General features: G+C 37.6%; 1 protein-coding gene across 1 annotated transcript in view; it reads right to left on the minus strand.

Annotated features, from left to right (window-relative positions):
- The window catches only part of LOC103788406 (uncharacterized), a 394,706-nt gene that overhangs the window by 150,742 nt on the left and 225,344 nt on the right, over positions 1-18,620 (minus strand). The window lies entirely within an intron of this gene.

Consider the following 18,620-nt stretch of genomic DNA (forward strand, 5'->3'; position numbering starts at 1 on the left):
CCTCCACCTCCTGGCTTAGGTAATCTACCTCAGACTCCTGAGTAGCTGGGACTACAGGAGTATTCTACTACCCCCAACTAATTTTTGTGTTTTTTGTAGAGACAGGGTTTCACTATGTTACCCAGGCTGGTCCCAAACCATTAGGGTCAAGTGATCCATCAAACTCACCTACCGAAGTGCTAGAATTATAGGTGTGAGCCCAGCACCTGGCCAATATTTGACTTTGTTTTAATGCTAAGGTTTGTGGTAACTGATTGACTTTATTGTTTTCTACACGTGTTACTTATATCTATAAATGCCATGGTTTTCTACATGTGTTACCTGTATGTATAAATACTATGATTTTTTTCATTAAGCTTATATCTAGCAACTTTCTTATATGCATTTATAAACTCTAGTGATTTATCTTACAAATTTTCTGCATACATTATCCTATAATATACAAATAATGATGGTTTTATTTCTTCTTTTCCAATATTTACATTTTATTTTTATGTTGTATTTTATCCTAGTCATTTTAAAATGAAAAGTTTCAAAAATTGAACATTAAGTTCATGTTTGCTGTAGGATTTTTAAGATATACTTTACAAATAAATGTCTCACTTTACTAAATGTTTTTACAGAAATCATGGGATGATTGCTTATGTTTTTAGCTTTGTTAAGTGTAGTGAATTATACTAGTTCTTTTGCACTAATGTATTTTTAACAGCGTTATTGAGACATGATGTGCATACTGTAAAACTGACCTATTTAAAGTTTACAGGTCAATGGGGTTAGTGTATGCATAGAATTGGACCGCCACTGCCATAATATAATTTTAGAACGTTTTTGTCACACCAAAAAGGAACCTCTTACCCACTGCATTGACTCCTATCACTCACCTTGGGTGAGGGACGCAGAGTCAAACCATGGCAGTTGGTTTTAAATGTGTAAGCTACGTATTCATTTTTCTAATAAATTCTACATTTCTATTCTTCCAACCCTGACAACATTCTTAGCATATTTTAACTACCCAAAGACATATCCTCTTCTTCTAATTCAATTTACTTCATTCTCTCTTAAAAACGCTGACTCAGTAATTTAATTATTACTTTCTACATTTCACTATCAGACTATGCCTCTCTCCCACAGAGGTCAATAATATGTTTCCTGCTTTTTATGTAAGGATTCAAATCCCAAATTCCAAAGAGAAAAAGATCTATTAAGCAATTTTCACCTCACTTTATAGACACCTTCAAGTATATGTACCAGACGTGAAACCCAACAAATCAAATGTTCAAAGTTGAGCATAATTTCTATCATTCTCAAAATCTGAGCACATGGACGCTCTGAGAGAAATATTTCATTGAACATTTTAAGGCATGCAGTAATAATAACAGCTAATGTTTACATAGGGTTTATCTAGTGCCAGCCGCTATTTTATTGTCTTAAGAAATACATACGTAATGTTAATCTTCACAACAACCCTATAAATAGACACCACTGTTATATTATTCCAATATATAGATGAATAAATTAGCACACAGTGTTTAAGTAAATTGCTCAAGGTCACTAGTTTTCATTTTCGTTTTGTTTTTTGAGATGGAGTTTTGCTCTGTCACCCGATCTGGAGCGTGGTGGTGTGATCTTGGCTCACTGCAACCTCCACCCCCTAGGTTCAAGTGATTCTCCTGCCTCAGCCTCCCAAGCATCTGGGATTACAGGCACCTGCCACCATGCCCGGCTAGTTTTTATGTTTTTTGGTAGACACAGGATTTCACCCTGTTGGCCACGCTAGTTTTGAACTCCTGACCTCAGGTGATCTACCTGCCTCAGCCTCCCAAAGTGCAAGCACTGCGCCTAGCCAAGGTCACTAGTGTAAGTGGCAGAGATGAATTTGAACCTAGGCAACTCGGCTCCAAAATCCATGTCCTTAAACTACCCTCTAACACATTACCTAAGGAATGAGTCACAAAAGTCTATGCCCACCTGTAACATATATCAATCATTAGCAGCACACTTTTGAAACAGGAATATGTGAAGGTTAGTATTAGTATTTCTCGGAGTGGCTTGTAATGGCTAATTGAAACAAAACAGAATCAAGGAGCTGAGGCCGATCTTAAGAAGCATTTTAATTTTAAAACTTTAGTACTGAGTCTTTGCACTATATTTAGATATTTCTTTATTTAGATCTCAAACATTAAATTCAACTAATGTCAAATTAAATGTTATATTTAGAAATTCCTTTTTTTAGACCTCTAAGCATTACATTGCCCCCCAAATACAGCTTTTGTTATCAAGAAGCTACAAAAATAATACTTCCCTGGATTTGGCAAGTTTAACTGTAACAAATAGTAAGAATAATAAAAATCTAGGCCTTTGTCTACCTGTAGCTGCTCAAGGATTATGCACACCTTATTCAATATGGCTACCTGAATATTCCATGTCACAGGTAATGGTCCTCCCCAAAGCAGTATAGCCTCTTATTTCCAGGCAAATTTTCACATGCACCACAGTGATGAAATGGGTTTCTCTGTGGTAAGAGAGTAAAGCAAATAGCAGTGCTAAGTAGGAGACCCAAGTACTCAATAACCCTGGCACCAGCTTGATTGACAACTTTACTCTTCATACACTAATGTAAAATTCAACTCAGGCTCAGCTACCTCTGTGGGGAACTTCCAACTACATGATTTCCTCCAATTCTCTCTACTCCCGGGGGTCCATTCAGTTCTCTGATGTTATATCGGTCTTATAATTTCAGGCCCACAGAGGCCCAGGAAGATCAAGCACCAGCAAAGAAGAGAGGAATATTGAGAAAACATACACTCGAGCTCCTCTAGGTAAAATAACAGAAAATGAGCAAAGGGAGTAGGTTCAGTTGTGTAGAGCAGTCTGCGTCTGAGAGGTTGTGACTCCCTCTGTATGAATAACTTTTCCTTTTTCAGCCTTCGGATCTAATACAGACAGCACCTCTTCTGGCCTATGTACTTGAAAAAAGATTTGCGTCGTGATTTAAAATAATTTTCAAAAGTGTCTATTGCCCTAAAATATTCAATGAGGTTTATTTCTTTTCCTACAGAATAATAAATCTCTATTGTACATATAGTAGGATATTTCAGATTCATGTTATTGCATATTTGGCACCCTTTGGAATATTCATGTTGCCCAATGAGCCATTTATTAGAGTTTTCATAAAAGCACTTTTTAATCTCTGATACAACAGCATACATTCCAACTCTTCAATATGAATTCACTAAAGCTGTATTCAAATAGAGTAATTATTCTTAGGTGTATTTCTTTAGAATATATCTAAGATATTTACACATTAAATCTGGTAGTTCTGATTGCCTTTATTTTGAGAGTGAATTATGAATTCTCTACACTTAAGAGAAAATGTGTTTTCAAGTCCCAAACTAGAAATCTTTTAGAAACATATTAAAAATAAAGTCCTATTTCCCTGGTTCATTCCACTATACAACACCTTGTAAAATAAATACTCCAAAGTGGTTTGATTTCATAATGGTAATCGCTTAAAACCTTCCCCAAGGTTAGGCCTGGCACTGCAGATTTGTTTGGGGACCAATTAGTATGACTCTGTTAATACTCTAAAACACTGTATGGAACTGCCAACCTTACAGTCGGTATTTGATTGAAATACTGCAAATAAAGTATCCAGTTGATATGCAGTTTCTCTTATAAAATTCAGTGATGGCTATTTGCCAATAAATTTTCAAAACATATATGCAACAAATTTGGTATCAATGCTTAGAGACCACAACTAAAACTTCTGTGGAATTCCTTATAAGCCAGTGTTTTATTATACAGTTGCCTTTGGTAACATTATTATTTACATCAAAAAGTAAGATAGCCTACCCTAAGTCAGTTACCTATGATACTTATTTTTCAAGGGCTTTTGTACACTTACTTACCCTGTGATTCTTTGGTAGACATTTTAAACTATAGTTTAGAGAGGAAGCAGAATTTAAAACAGCTCATCCAAAGAAAAAAGTGGGAATGCCAAGAACACCATGATGGCAGAAGCCCTCTCACCCACTGCAAATTCTGGCCAGGGACTACGGTGTGTCTTACCACCTGTCCCAGCAGTCTGTGATGTGGAACCAAGACAAAAGAAAGAAGATTTCTGGGGAAACAGCATCCTATGCAACTGAAGCGTGCCTCTTCTCCTAATACCTCTAATTTGTCTGTTCCAAAGGTGAAAAGATCAAATCATATATGTGCATTAAAAGCATCCAAGTAATACCCGTAAGTCAGGGGCACTCTTGCACTTACACTGTGTTGTAATCAAAGTTCATAGTCTTCAAATTCTGGAGAATCATTTTACATAATTAGTATGGCCATGTGCTATAAACTGTCACTTATATAAAGTAAGAACATTAACCTGAATTTTTAACTTTTCCTTGGAAACATATCCTCCTCTGCAGAAGAAGTGCTTGAAATCAAGTATCATTTCTTCTTCTCCAAAAAGTTCATTGAGAAGAATTTAGTCAGCATTGAACATATTCTAGTTACTACGGAGGTTTAAAACAAAAGTAAAATGTGGGATCTCTACCACTAAAAAATCACATCTGGTTGGTTATAAAAACACATGCAAAAGAAAAAGCAACTAGAAAATAATTAAAGTCAGTGTCATAGGACACCCTAGAATGTTTTCAAGCTCTACTTGCTATGGGAGTTGAATGGAGGCGTTTGGTCTCAAGCTGTTACTGAAGAAAGTATAGTTGTTGGATTGGTTGGTGAAGAGAACAGAAGATTTTCCATGTGGAAAGGAGATGGTTTGGGAAATGGTATCGCCTGAGAATGATTATTCAGAAGGGAGGGGCTAACCGAAGTGATTGACAGTGTCGGCAATAAGATGTTTAAGATAGCTTCTACTGGACTGAGAGAGTTAAATGTCACATCACATGAGAATCTGTAGAAACAAACAAGCAAAAGGACTGAAACAAGAAAATGACAAGCTACAAGCACTGTCATAGGATAATCTGAAGGCAGGGGTAAAGAAGGGTATTGAGAAACTAATGATTGCTTTGGGCATTGTAAATGTACACAACATACTGGAAAAGAGGAAAGGCTCTGGAATGAATGTGGCCAGGCTGGACTCCCAGTTCTTCCACTTATCAGCTCTGTAATCTTAGACAAACTTCTGGAATTCCTGTGCTACAATTTTCCCATCTAAAATGTTGACATAATAATACCTAATACACTGGGTAATTATAAAATTCAAATGGATTAATACCAAGGCTAAAGTCTTGGTATAAATCTGACCCATAATAGCCACTCAATAAAAGATTACTATTAAGAATTATATGTACATGATGCATATTCACATAAACACAATTTAATGTTAACCCGCCTATATCTAAAAAGTATTATCTTCAGGACAGAGATTTTGAAGTTTTCAAAACTATATTAACAGCAGTTTGCAAGTTGTAAAGCAGATGGGCATGCAATAAATATTGCCTGAAGAAAGAAAAGCCATATAGAGAGGGAAGGATGGATAGATACTGGACATTGACTATTAAGCTGTCAAGAGAAAACGTCATGAAGGGAACAAGACTGCATCAACTCAGAACTTAGAGAAATGCATTGAGCCAATGTCTATAATATGTTCCAAGGAGATATATGACAGATTCATGAAATTAGGCACAATAGCCAACTGACAACTTAGTCATGATAGGTTCCCCAAACAGAGGTGGAATCACACAGAAAATTTAAGAGTTGCTAAAGCTGAAGGGATAAACTAGAAAGAGGTCCCTCCAAAGAGAAAAAAAGATTTGAATTTTCCAAAAAATACATAAAAGCAGACACAGAGGTTTGCATGTGAGAAAGAGAGCATTAGGGACAGCTAATAAGAGAAGCTTCACCTTCTCCTCCACAAAGATTAGAGCTGCGCTCTGTGTGATGCACATATTTCAGAGCAAATGTGATCAAATAGCATGTAGCTATGCATGCGTCTAGATTAACAAGCCACCAGCGTGCCCTAGAAATGTAGGAAGGAAGCAGTCCTCTTGGGTGAAAACTATAAGGACCTGAGAATCAGGAGAAATAGTATAAATGAGAGGGAGCCTACCTCTGCAAGGCTCTTTGCACTCATGATCATACTGCTTAAACCTTCACGCCTGTAATCCCAGTACTTTGGGAGGCCGAGGCAGGTGGATCACGAGGTCAAGAGATCGAGACCATCCTGGTCAACATGGTGGAGCCCCGTCTCTACTAAAAATAAAAAAATTAGCTGGGTATGGTGGCGCGTGCCTGTAATCCCAGCTACTCAGGAGGCTGAGGCAGGAGAATTGCCTGAACCCAGGAGGTGGAGGTTGTGGTGAGCCGAGATTGCGCCATTGCACTCCAGCCTGGGTAACAAGAGAGAAACTCCATCAAAAAAAAAAAAAAAAAAAGAAAAGAAATTCAAAACATAAATATCTTGGCAGCCTAGCTGAGAAGAAAGGCTTGCCAGCCTGACATATCACTGGCTGATATTTAGTAGATTTATTTTTTTAATTCTGATTCAACTTCTTAGAACTTATGCTGAGTTCTTGTAAGATATAACGCATGAAAACAACAACAACAAAAAACGGTGAATGATTCAGTGTAACAGAACTTTGCAGTAAAATCACAAAGTGAAAACAATCACTAAAAATTTTTAACATTGAACTTCTATGGCAGTGTCGATTAACCCAGAGATTACTTATACATACAACATGAAAAATATTTAATGAAATTATGTTGAAAATATATGACTGAGCTGGCCATCTAATCATTACATAGATGCTACAAATTATGATTCATGGGCACTGTATTTTTGGTTGTTCCCCTAAAGAGGAAAAAGGCTCTGGTGTTATGAGCTGGTTGAGAAGAGAGAGGTTTGAACATATCCTTATTTAATCCTCCAACGTCATTTCCTCAATGAGGCTCTCCCAAACACCCCTATAGAAAACAGGTAGCCAGCACTCACTCTGTATCACAGAATGCATCTATACATACATTTATAAAGCTTAATTAACTTTTACTGGAGTATTTGCTTTGTCGCTGGATGCAATGCAAGGTGTATGAGACAGGGAGTATACTGTTTTGAGACGCAGTACGGCAAAATGATTAAAAGCACAGACCCGAGGACTAAACACACTGAGTAGGAAGCTGTCTATGCCATGTACTAGATTTATAGCATTGGGCATATTGCTTCACGTCTCTATGTGTACTGACTTGTAAAATAAGAGTTAATAATAGGATTAATACATCTTAAAATACATAACAAAGATCTGTGTAGTAGATATTAATCACTCTGAATGGTCCCCAACTTACGATGGTTCAACTTATGATTTTTCTACTTTATGATGGGGCAAAAGAGCTATTCATTCAGTAAAAACCATACTTGAATTTTGGATTTTCCCTGTCTAGCGATGCAGTATGATACTGTTATGTGAGATATTCAGCACTTTATTATAAAATAGGCCTTATGTTAGATGATTGTGCTCAGCTGTAGGCTAATGTAAATATTCTGAGCACATTTAATATAAGCTAGGCTAAGCTATGATATTTGATAGATTAGGTATATTAAATGCATTTTGACTTACAATATTTCTACTTACGATGGGTTGATCGAAATGAAACCCTATTTTAAATTGAGGAACATTTGTATATGAACATTAGCTCTTATTATTAATGTTTACCACTTTCTTCAATGCCTAGAATAGCAAATGAATGAATAAATATTCAACACACCTATACACACACACACACCCTGTGTACCCTACTTCCTTTTTTTTTTGAGACGGAGTTTCGCTCTTGTTACCCAGGCTGGAGTGCAATGGCGTGATCTCGGCTCACCTCAACCTCCACCTCCTAGGTTCAGGCAATTCTCCTGCCTCGGCCTCCCGAGTAGCTGGGATTACAGGCACGCGTCACTATGCCCAGCTAAGTTTTTGCATTTTTAGTAGAGATGGGGTTTCACCATGTTGACCAGGATGGTCTCGATCTCTTGACCTCATGATCCACCCGCCTCGGCCTCCCAAAGTGCTGGGATGACAGGCGTGAGCCACCGTGCCCGGCCCCTACTTCCTAATGAGATGAAGACTGTTCATAACAAGGTGATCCTTTATAAATAATTAGAACTACTCAAAGCACCTGTCTATGTCAACTGTATACATGGAGCATTACACACTATCTTTAAGCTGTATTTGGCACTATGGGGACCAGTGCTTCCACTGAATTCATTGCTTCTCAACCCATGGTCCTCAGAGTTACTGTAAAACATCTTCAAACCTACAGTGTATCAAATATAGTTAATTAATTGACTGAATAAATCTGTCTTGCATCTACTTTTCAGCTTTATGACATTTTAATGAACAAAGTATAAATGCATTTGAAACTACTACTAAGTTCAATAGGACCTTTATTGTTTTGCAGTTCCTCAGCAACTGATTCAAAGAATGCAACTAGAATCTTTTCAGATTCTGTAAGGTTTGACATTTAAAAGAAACCTTGTACTTGGAAAGGTTGAAAACCACAGGTCTAGGTTATGCTACATCATTAAAATGTCATGTCTGCCTCCCTGAGCTCCCTGGCAAGCAGGAAAGGGCACTTGAGACAGGAATACACAAAGACTAAAAGTGCTCCTGCTAAGCCTTCTCTTCTAAAGGGCTCTGGGAGTCATTGCCTGAATTTGTCCACATTTGTGAGATCCGTTTCAGCAAAAACGTCAGCCCTTTGGCCAGAAACAGCTTAAACCATTGTGGGCAAAGATTTCCTTCTTTTTGAACATAGATAAATTGAGACTGAGAGAAGGCAGTTGACCACAAGGCTTACAGTGTTGCAATGTTTCCAAATTCCAGCGGTGTCTCTCTAAATATTTACCTTCATTTAGAGGCTTTTCAATTAGGTGCTAAAATATTAGCAACTTCACCCACTAATCACCCACTATCACAATAAGCACATTTTAACATTCATGTAACAAATGTATATGCACATACACTGCAATAAACACTGGAGGTGAAACGGTAAACATGAGAAACAGTAAAGCTATTGTGGAACTCCATAACAAGAAGAAAACCTTGGTATCTCATTAGATTCCAGTTTTCTGGAAATTCCTAAATAAAGGATACTACTCTCAAGAAGACATGAGCTCTGTGTTATTTATTCTTTTTGTGTCTATAAGCATAGTTAAAAAGTTAATTCAGCAGCCCGTCAATTATCTGCATCATTATCAGTGATGGAGATAAGGCTTAGGCAGAACCAGTGTGATGGGTTTGTTTATAAAATCCAGTTTCATTTGCTCTGCCTGACGACACAACACCCCAACTCCAAATTGCCTTTGCTTAGGTCAGGACCGTGTAATCAGTCTGTCTTGTGAAAATGTAAATGAAATTGATAAATGTAACTTACAGTCAGAAGTTAAAGGGGGGTATACGTTCTCTACCTACTTTCTTCTAAAATCATTTAAGACCCACTGCTAAAGTCACATTAGTAAGATATAAACATTCCTGTGAGAAGTTACTGTTTTTTGTTTTTTGGGGTTTTTTTAAATTGTACTTAATGTTCTGGAGTACAAGTGCGGATCATGCGGGATTGTTGCATAGGTACACACATGGCGATGTGGTTTGAAGCAGTGGTCAGGTGTGGTGACAATGAAGCAGTGTTCTTTCCTTTATGCAAAGCTAATTGGCTCATGTATAAATTGACTGTACAACTGGGACTTCATTAGTGAATCAAGTAAGTTAATTTGCGCAAGTGATATAACATAGAGGCTAAGAGCCTCAACACTCATCGATACAGACTTTGGTCTGAATGCCAGTTTCACCATCTTCTAGTTCTTGGGTCATACACAATTGCACCACTTTTTAGCTTTAGGACTCTAACTCGCAGTTTCCTCCTCTAAGAAATCAGGGTAAGAATATTTGCTACCTAGAGTTTTTCTGATTATTAAATGAGTTAATGTTTGTAAAATCACTCAGCACAGTGTCTAACAAATGGTAAACAGCCACTAATGAGAATTATCATGATGTGCATTAAATCTGTTCCTTTCAGTGTAATCATACAATGGATAAATCCAGGTATAAATATTCATACTCACATATATATTATGAATGAAAACATGTTACATCTGCTAAATAACTTTTGGCACCTCTGAGGAAATATTATTACAATTGAGCTACCACGTAGAATTCCACTGTTGGAAAACATGAGTGAAATCTGATATATAATATAGGCTTAAAGATTAAAATGTCTATGAACTAAAATTTTTAAAATATTTAAAATGTTAGCATAAACTCTTAAAGGTACTCATTAAATAGAGAATTTTTTCCTCGGCCTTAAGTACAGTATTACCAGATATCACATGTTATCAATTACTCACAGTTACTACGACATCAACTATACATGCCATATCTGCTCCTGATGTGGGATACAGAAAGTAAGGACTATGAATCCAATGACATCCCAGACACTTGCTTTCTATAGAAAGTGAATAATTAGCTTGCTTTTTACGCATTTACATTTTGCTTGTGAAATTCAAGTTGGTAATGTCGAGCAGTCTATTCTGCAAGTCAAAGATCACCACTAACTTTCTGAAGAATAAATTCATAAATTAAAGATTGACGTAATCAGCCCTGAACTGTTTTACTCACCCTCCAGAAAATTATCCAGTCTGTGCTTCCAGGATCTTTTGAATTGTTAGCACCATGCAAAACATTTCTTAAGATGTCACCAGGAATGTCATTTCTTATTGTTTCCATCGCTTCTCACATTGCCCTCTGCATGCCTGAACCAATGGACAAACTTGCCTGTTGAACTGTGCATTAGAGTCTGGAGGAACTCTCAATTCGTAACAGGTGTAAGTTTCAAGATGCCGTTGTGCCTGCTGAGCTACGGCTTCCTTATGCAACCTCCTGGGCTGCTTTCATGGGACTGGAAAACTGCCTCAGGTCCTGATTTATACTCCAGTTTTCTGACTAGGATTGGATCTTGTTTCTGAGCTCCAACAATCACAACAAGGTTCTGAAACAGTCCCAATTTTCCTAAGAGTTGAACCCTCTCTCCCTTCTGCCAACAACTGGCTAGAGTCCTACTTCAACCCAGATGGATTTCCACACTCCGGAAACCACACAATTCCCATCCACCTGTTTCTGAGCAGCATGGCTACTGGAAAACTCCAGCTGCTGGGCCCCAACCACCTAATTTGAATCTTGGGATATCAACTCAAGCCCAGATGGAGAAAAAATGTGCTCCATCAACTTGGACCCTGATTCAGATTCCTACCACCTTACTTGGAGGCCAACTCTCCAGCTAAGTAAGTTTCCCTAGTCCTGGTGCTGTTTATTCCTAACTTATTTTTCTCTTCCTGCAGGCTAGATAATTGAGGGTTCATCGTGCGACATCACCTGTCCCACCGAGTTTATTACAATAAATACCTTTGGCAGCCTAATGCTGTCTTATTTCTTTCTGGCATCTTTCATTAATACAGTGTCAATGAAAAGTATCTTCAGTTATACCAAGGGTTTCTCTAGCATATTTTGGGCTCATTTCCAAGTCCCTAATGCCTCACCAGCAAAATAATACGGGATTCTCTACAGTTAGGACACTGAGTTTTAAAAAATGAATATAGGTCACATACAGTCCTATGTGGACCAAGAAAGGGAAGCTTTGTTGCTAGCTCTTCTCTGACACCACATTTCGGGAGTTTGCTGTGTTAGTTTAAACACTCCCAGTCCCTGGTCTTCCTCCTGTCTTCTCCTGTACTGTATTTTCCCACAGTTCTTATTGTTGCTAATCTCTGCCTCACTTCTGGTTTTTTTTTCCATCCTCAGGCTTCAATGAAGATCTTCATAATATAACTTTGCATATTTGGAAGTATATCCCTAGCACAGATTCCTTAAAATGGACTTACAGGGGCTGTTCAACATTTTTTTAATATGTAAAGAAAAAGCAATGGTGACTTCCTACAAAACTCCTTTGCTTTCCATTCTCTGTTGAAAGAGCACAAATTTCTATACGATTCTAAGTTATATTAAGAGCATTAGTGGTTGTGGGAAGGGTGAGAAGCTGAGAGGAGGTGGGAAAGCAAGAAAAGAAGGGAAGTAGAGAAAAGAGGAAGAGAGAGAATTGGAAGTTTTTCAGGCAAATGAGAGAAACATTTGGTGGGGAGGAAAAGATTTAAACTATGCCCAAGCACAATGGCATTCACTTCCAAATTCAAAATTGTCTGCTGATGGTGGCTGAAAACATACGACTCTTTTTCTAAATCTTATTTTCACTATTATAGTCTTCTCAGGCTGACATAATTACCTTTTGGGGTTTCATCAGCCTTTGGCAAAATTATAGCATCTACATTTCAAAAATGTTCTATTTCCAGAAAGTAATCTACAGCCTCTTATTTTTTAATACATGGCAGGTGGCTAGCTGTTAACAAACTTTTTTTTCCTGAAGAATGACATAATTAACACAAGTATGTTACATTCCCATTGCTGGAAATCCTATAACAAGAAGTTGTTAAAATCTGACTCCATTATAATAATAGTGTTTGAAATTATTATTTTTTCATAATCTAGCATCTTGCCAAATTCACCCAAGGTTCCCTTTCACATAATAGCTGTCTGTTGGTCTCACTCTATTTCACCCTGCAGCAGGTGACAGCTTTGTTGTCAGTCCACATGAGGATAGACTTTGGAACAAAGGAAAGGAAAAGGTATCAAAGTAGGCATGCTGTGTCCTTCTTAAAAGCAGTTCGTCCTCTGTTTGTCTTTTGGCTTCATGTGCACATAGGGAACTGAAAGTGTTTGACTGACGCTCCTCTGGGAAGTATGATAAAGTTGGGGGAATAGCTGGCTCCTTGACCTCAATGCCGATGGTGTGTGAGGAATGGCTCAAGGAGAATTAAGAACAGGTGGTACTTAGATTTTAGATTTCCAAGTTTAATTATATCACATTAACCAGGGAGATCAGGCCTTAGCCACTGAAAAAGTAACCAAGTCCTGAGTAGGCTTCTTTATAAACCTGATGCCAGCTGGTTATTTTGCAATGAGAAGCATGCTTTTGAATGAAAAGGTAGTCATCTTCTCTAGTAGCCAGGATAACTCCTGCCTGCAGAGAAGTGTGTTTTTAAACAAAATTGTTTGCTAAAACACAGCTATGTTAGCTTGGAATCAGCAAATGGATGTGACATGATAAAATTAATGGCACCTGCTCATTTTATTGTTTATGACACTTTACACCAGAGCTGGCAATTTTTTTCTCTGTAAAGCTTCATGTTGTAAATATTTTTAACAACACAGGCCACAGTCTGTATCACGATACTCAACTCTGCCATTGCAGTGTGCTGTCACTGTAGGAAAGGTGAATAAATAAGTGGGCAAGGCTCTTTCCCACCCAAAAAAACTGTATATACAAAAACAGGCAGCATGCCAGATTTGCCCTTGTTCTACCCGAATTCAGCTGTGCAATAACATATGAGATACAATTCCCAGAGGTAGATGTTACCTATTTTATAGGTAAAGAAACTGAGGTTCAGAGGAATCAAGTACAGGAAGTGGTACCATAAATAATGCTGAGTTCCTCAAACTAGACTTTGTCTTTTGAGTCTCATTCTAGTATATCAGAGTTGAGTAGTCTGGAGTTTATTTTATCCAAGCAGTGGTACAATCTCATTAAAAATGTGTATTAATTCAAAATGAAATATTTCCTTCCAATCTTCATATTTGTGTCAATTGAGAGTTACTACTTTTCCCTAAGAGCATAAGAGAAACACCAAAAATTGAATCCTTTAACTCAATTAATTTTGTAAACTCTAGGTTTACATTAAGATCTGACTTTGAACATTTAATTCTAATATGAGTTGGTGGCACAAAGAAAAGCTTAATTTTCTAAAACTGCATTTATCTTTTTCACAATTTCCAACCATGCTGAGTAGGATTTTTTTTTTTTACTTATCATTAAAATATTTCCAACTCCTCTGGTTTCAACAGTCCTTTTTCAGTCTCTTCAAAGTTAAATATCTTATTAGGGTTGTTTCAGATTCACCTCTTTCACATAATTCACTATTTTATAGGTAAGTGCTAAATATTTCAGATTTCCCTCTTTCTCTTTACTTTTCTTATTATCCAGGAAAACTTCCCCAACCTAGCAAGACAGGCCAATACTTAAGTCTGGAAAATACAGAGAACACCACAAAGATATTCCTCAAGAAGAGCAACCCCAAGACACATAATCGTTAGATTCACCAGGGTTGAAATGAAGGAGAAAATGCTAAGGGCAGCCAGAGAGAAAGGTCGGGTTACCCAGAAAGGGAAGCCCATCAGACTCACAGCAGATCTCTCAGCAGAAACCCTACAAGCCAGAAGAGAGTGGGGGCCAATATTCAACATTCTCAAAGAAAAGAACTTTCAACCTAGAATTTCATATCCAGCCAAACTAAGTTTCATAAATGAAGGAAAATAAAATCCTTTACAAACAAGCAATTGCTCAGAGATTTCATCACCACCAGGCCTGCTTTACAAGAGCTCCTGAAAGAAGCTCTAAACATAGAAAGGAACAACCAGTGCTTTTCTCAAGTTTATACGTATGACAGGAGATGACCTTGTTCTTACAGAAGTGGGTGAAGGAGACATGAGGTGAATGTGCCTCAGATCCATGAGGTACCGGATCTCTATTATCTCTTGTGCAGAATATGTGAACTGGTCTGTCCCTCAGATTGGTGACTGCCAATAGGCAACAGGCTCCACCAGGCTTTTGGGATGACATGTTGGCAACTCTGCTAGAACCTCAGTACCACAATTTTCACTCAGTCTCAAAATCTATGGTGGCAACTTGGTCTTGACTCCAGGCCTCTGTTACCCAAAGGCAATTTTAACACCTCTTCATCACTTCACTGGGGTATACAGGAAATTCTGTGATTCCAGAATGCCTGAAAGACCATTATCCACCTGCTTTACAGCAAACCACACACCACGTTAGGAGTATCTGTGGGCTAGGCTCCCAACTGAGGCTTGACACTCAGGAAACCCTGATCAAGCAGGCTCTCTCATAACCATGTCAATTTCTGTTTTCAATTTTAGACAGATAATAAAGCCCTTCTTCATGATCTGAAGACCCTTCTCTCTGTCGTCTTCTTGCCATCCTTTCCCTACCAACTACCTGGACTGCAAGCAGCATATTCTCTTTCATTTATTCTTAGGTTTTCTGTCTCTGTCTCTGTGCGTCTCTCTGTCTCTTTCTCTTTCTCTTTCTCTTCCCTTCATGAGGTATAACATGAGTGAGGCCAAGCAAATTTGGTCTCAGTTATGAGATCTAGATAAAAGAATCTAGAAAATCCTGTTTAGCAATGCCTAACTTTCAAGGTAGTTGTCTCCTGTAAACTTCTATTTGTATGACCAGAGGCTGAATATTAGTTCACTTTCCCTTTGAATTCACCTGACATTCTTAATCTTTTTCTGTGGTAGATAGATGCCTAAAGCTAACTGAGAAATTAAATGTGGATATATAACACACACACACACACACACACACACACACACACACACACGTATACATACATACAAAAATATATACACATTAATACATTCAAAAAATATAAACAGGAATAACATCAGTAAGGTGACTGACTAGAGTGGTCTAGCTTTCACCACACCCCCCAGACAGAAAGCAACCGAACAGTCAATAAACAATTATATTTCAACTGGAGTAATTGAGAAACTCGGCCTCCTGGGTTCAAGGGATTCTCCTGGCTCAGCCTTCCCAGTATCTGGGATTACAGGCACCTGCGACCACGCCCAGCTAAGTTTTTTAATTTTAGTAGAGACAGAGTTTCACCATGTTGGCCGGGCTGGTCTCAAACTCTTGATGTCAGGTGATCCACTCGCTTTGGCTTCCCAAAGTGCTGGGATTACTGGTGTGAGCCACCATACCTGGCCTTATATCCTTAATAGTCTAGAGTTCGGACTGAAATAATTTTATCACACTCATGGCATCATAATAACCATCTTCCGTGATCCCTTTCATCATACGACTATTTTATAAACAGAAAGTTTATTATTTTAATTTTGCAAAGCCCTTTTAATAGCATATTAACTTATCATAATAATATTCTATTAAATGAATAAATCCTTCCATAGACATCAGTCATTCTCTCTCTCTCTCTCTCTCTCTCACACACACACACACACACACACACACACACGCACATTTTATGATCTACCCAGAGCAGTTTATAATTATAATTTTCTTATAAAGTTCCATTTGAGGAGTCATATAACTCTGTGGTATTCAAATCTGTGTTATGAGTCATGTGGTAACAAAGGTCTTCCCTAGTTATATTTATAATTAAAGTTTCCCTGAGAAGTCCTTTTTTCCAACTCATTGATCATTTTTATGATATTTGAACCATTTTGACATTCCTACTCATTAGATGAATTCAACAGTCTCATACTGCTTTGAATGTTTCTTTATATTTTTTCCACAGATACTGAAAAAAATCTCTGGTTTTATTTTCGTTTATTACCCCTTTCCTGCTTGCATTTGTATCATTTTGTTAGACTGTACACTGATTTCTATAATTATAAATGCTTGCCTTACATCACGGGTTCTACATATTTCACTGTACCTTGAAATCTATTTCTTTAATTCTGGAAACAAAAGACATTAACGTTGCATGTAAGCGATTGACTATAAAGTTGTTGCAGATTTAACTCAAATTACCCTATGAGTAGGATTCATGTCCCAACACACAGTTGTTGAATCTTTGTATGTAGAGTGACATCAAATACCCTGCTTAAGACAGTTAATTCCCCCTTGCTGATGAGGAACACAGAACTATTTTGTTATCAGCTGTTACTTACTGAGTAGCTGGGCTGCCTTGGTAGAAGCCTGAGAAGAGCGATTTGGAAGGAGCAAATACAGCAACACGGAAAGAAATTCTACTTTCTGAAGAATCCTAAGTGCTCTGAAACCATGCTCTTCTTCATGAGACAGTGAAAACACCTGGCCTTTCTATCTTTCATCCCATATTCCTTTTCAGGTTCCAGGACTCATTTAGGGAGGTACATCAGCTTTTTTGTCACTTGCTTCTGAAGCATTCTTTGTACTTTCCATGCTAGTGGAGCCTTTCTGCCTTGTTAATGGCCTCAGACTAATAAAGTAAACCGAAGTCTCATTTTCTCAATGAACAATGGGTAAGCATTAACTGAAATCTCATGAACATCTGCATTTGAGTTTTCTAGGAAAGCAGACATGTAGCCTCTGTTTCCCACCGCTAAGCTGTCAGTGCCTAACATAGGTATGTGTGTGATGTCCACACACGTTTGTTAAACACTTCACGTGGTAATAATAGTCACATGTAAAACAGTCTCCTAGAGCTTTAAAAATATTAGTTCTTTTGACTCATATACATAGACATATCATTGTTGCTTTTAATAAAACAAGATGTTCTTATTAACAAAGTTCTCTACACTCTCATTTATAAAATCTCTCTTATCTTTCCCTTGGCAATACAATATTATGAATGGGTAGTCTTTTTGTGTTTTCACATCTGCTTACTGATTCAAACTCCAAGTTTCAGTTTTCTCATCAACAAAGTGGTGACCAAATAAGAAACAACCTCTTCCTCACAGTATAATCATGAGGATTAAATGAAGCAAATTATTCAAGAGTCGATTCACCCAAAAATGCCTACCAGATATTCTCAATGCTCAATAAATATTAATTGTCTTTTTCTCTTCCTCTTTTTGTTCTGGCTGCAAAACAAAACATCATCTGCAGTATTTCAGCAAAAAAGATGAGATTCTCCATTTACACAGAGGCTTTTTCTACCTTAGAAAGTAAGCAAATGTACAGAGCAGTGCTAAACCCAAATACCAGTTGTATAGGTGACGGAGAGCTGAAGTCTGTTCAATAAATCATGAGAATATAAAGCTTAACAAAGAGGAGTTTAATTGGAAACTGCAGTCCCTCCATCTGCTCCAACACCTTTTATTGAGTCCTGATTATTATTGCCTGTGGCAGATAAGCTTTAGACTACTCTGAATAGGGTGAAGTGTGACACTAATTGTTACATTTGAACTCGTACCAGATTAGAAATTGTGCAGCTATGCATACACCATATAGTAGTAGATTTCAGGTCCCTTTTTTTCTGTTTTCAGGAGCTTATTCTATATGGAATGTTTTAGTGTATTATTTAAAAATAAATTTTGTACAGGATAACATGTTCCCTAAGACTTTGTGTCAGGTGAACAAAAGGAACACAGCCACACCAGTCTAGTAAAGCAAGAAGTAGCTAGCATCCACCTTCCTAAATGTACAGCCAACCCAATCTGCAGGTCAATTACAGAACGGAAAATACTGTCTTTGTTTAGGAAAAGTACCACTTTACATGAAAAAAAATCTCTGTCTTTGGAAGAACTGATCCAATTCAGTGGAAGTAGAAAATGAACCAACACTTAGAATATAACAGGCTTGACACAAAACTCTACTAGGAGGAACTGTTATTCACATGTAACAGAAACATGGGCTCATGGAAGTTAAATGGAAGTCACACAGCTAGCAAGTAAATAAACAAGGATTCAAACTGAGCAGGGTATTTTTTTTCTGCCTTTCAAACATGTATGATTCTACTCCTCCTCCCTGTTTCATGAGCGAAGGACTCA

The sequence above is a fragment of the Callithrix jacchus genome, chromosome 15 (assembly GCF_049354715.1).
Source record: "Callithrix jacchus isolate 240 chromosome 15, calJac240_pri, whole genome shotgun sequence".
Lineage (NCBI taxonomy): Eukaryota > Metazoa > Chordata > Mammalia > Primates > Cebidae > Callithrix > Callithrix jacchus.